A 2,601-nucleotide genomic window follows, 5' to 3' on the forward strand; every position below is an offset into this window, starting at 1 on the left:
GACCTGCAGTCCGCAAGTCCAGAGCCGAACAACGCTTGCGGACTCGCGCACAAAAGCCAACAGAATCTTTCACCAGCTACATCGAAGACATTATTGGTCTTTGCAACCGTGTCAACACCACCATGCCCGAGTCGGAGAAGATTCAACACATCCTCAAAGGGATAAATGACGGTGCATATCAGCTGCTCCTTGCCCGTAATCCTGCCACCGTTGCGGAACTTGTCACTTTGTGTCAAAGTTTCGACGAGTTGAGCAAGCAGCGCGCCATGACTCGCCCATTTTCCTCACACGCCGACTCACTCTCCAGTCTCACTTCTGTTCCCGACCACTCACCAACCCTGCAAGAGATTGAAGACTTTGTGCGTGAAGAAGTAGCTCGGCAACTGTCGTTGATTCCCTTCACGCAGCAGCCGCCGTCCTCTCGTCTGCCCTCACCACTCCGCGACGTTATTGCCGAAGAGGTAGCTCAGGCTGTTCCCGTCGCTGCCCACCAGCAGCCTGTGGCTATGCCTGTTGCCCATGCGCCGGCTATGCAGCCCGTGGCCGCGCCCCTTACGTATGCCCAGGTGGTACGTAGCAGACCCCGCCAGCAGCATTTGCCACCCATGTCTTCAGTCGCTCCCCAATCCGCCCCATTTTCGACACCTTGGGCCGCACCACGAGTCAGCAATTCCTGGCGCACTCCTGACAATCGCCCGATCTGCTACGCCTGCGGTACTCCAGGACACGTGGCACGATATTGTCGCGTCGCTTCCAACCACTCCGCGACGCTACTCGGCCGTTACCGTATGACCCACAGCCCATGCACATACCTGCTCCCTATCCCTCACCGCAGTATGGATGCACTAACTTTCCTGAGTCTCGGTCACACCAGCCTCAAACTCACTCTCCCCGCTCCCCATCTCCTCGCAGGCGATCACTGTCCCCAATGCGTCCTAGACCCGCTTCCTCCAACCGGGAAAACTGAACGCCGCAGTTCCAGAGGCAAGAACTGCGCCGTCGTCGAAATGCTCAAGTCCTCGCACTTCACCAGCTAACGTCGTCGCTATATCTGTCGATGGTATTTCTACCTTTGCCCTCGTCGACACAGGTGCTGCCGTTTCTGTTATAGCCGCCCAGCTCTGCCGCTCCCTACGCAAAGTGACCACGCCGCTCTCTGGACTATCGCTTCGTACAGCTACCGCACAACAAGTTCGACCTCTTGGCACCTGTACGGCCCGCATATTCATCCAAGGCTCTATGTACGTTGTCGAGTTCATCGTCCTTTCGGTGTGCTCGCATGACGTTATCCTCGGGTGGGACTTTCTGTCAAATCATCATGCCATCATCGACTGCGCACGCGCTGAAGTTCAATTTTCGCACCTGTGTGACGAACCTTTGCACGAAACCCTTGAGCGGTCGCCAAAACTTGTCGTGCGTGAAGACACTGAAATTCCGCCAGCCTCTCTTGCCGTTGTCCCGGTTTGCTGCGATGACTATAACGATGCTACAGTAATGTTTACACCTTCCGACATTTTCATGAGCCGCAGAGCCGTTTCCTTGCCTTTCGCTACACTCGACGTCACTGCGGGCCGAAGCAATATTTTCATCCACAACCCCCTTTCTGCACCGCTTACGCTACTTGCCGGCGAATGTCTCGGTCGAGTGGAGTACCTCGATTCCTGTTTATTCCTTAACATGCCAGACGAATCGTGCAGTAGCGCCTCGACCGAACTTCATGCCCTTTCCCCACTGGAGTGCTCATCGAGTGACACCTTCTCGAGTTCCATCGCCGACACCTTAAGTGCCCATGAATGCGCCGAGCTTCTTAATCTCCTCCAGCACTTCGCGAATTCATTCGACGTTTCTCAGCCGCAATTAGGTCGGACTTCCGCAGTGCACCACTACATTGACACCGGTTCGCACCAGCCATTGCGTCAAAGACCGTACCGTGTCTCTGCTGCAGAACGTCACGTCATTAACGACCAGGTCGAAGAGATGCTACGCCGTCGCGTTATTCGACCATCGCACAGTCCTTGGGCATCTCCTGTCGTTCTAGTTCGAAAAAAAGATGGATCGATTCGATTTTGCGTCGACTACCGGCGATTAAACAAGGTGACGCGGAAAGACGTCTATCCATTACCGCGCATAGACGACGCCCTTGACAGCCTACAAGGAGCCAAATTCTTCTCCTCCTTAGACTTACGATCTGGATACTGGCAGGTTCCTATGGCAGAAGCTGATCGCCAGAAAACTGCGTTCATTACACCAGATGGCCTGTACGAATTTAACGTAATGCCATTTGGTCTTTGTAATGCTCCTGCCACGTTTGAACGGCTCATGGACAACACACTGCGTGGACTGAAGTGGTCTGTGTGTCTATGCTACCTCGACGACATTGTCGTTTTCTCTCCCGATTTTCCTACGCATCTGCTTCGGCTCCAACTGGTTCTGAGGTGTTTAACCAACGCTGGGCTCCAACTGAACCTTAAAAAGTGCCGCTTCGCCGCGCGAGAGCTGTCCATCTTAGGGCACATCGTGTCCAAGCATGGTGTTCGACCCGACCCTGCAAAACTGCGAGCAGTCACTGAGTTCCCGAAACCTACTACACTGAAAGAATTA

This window comes from Rhipicephalus microplus, chromosome 6 (genome assembly GCF_043290135.1).
Source record: "Rhipicephalus microplus isolate Deutch F79 chromosome 6, USDA_Rmic, whole genome shotgun sequence".
Lineage (NCBI taxonomy): Eukaryota > Metazoa > Arthropoda > Arachnida > Ixodida > Ixodidae > Rhipicephalus > Rhipicephalus microplus.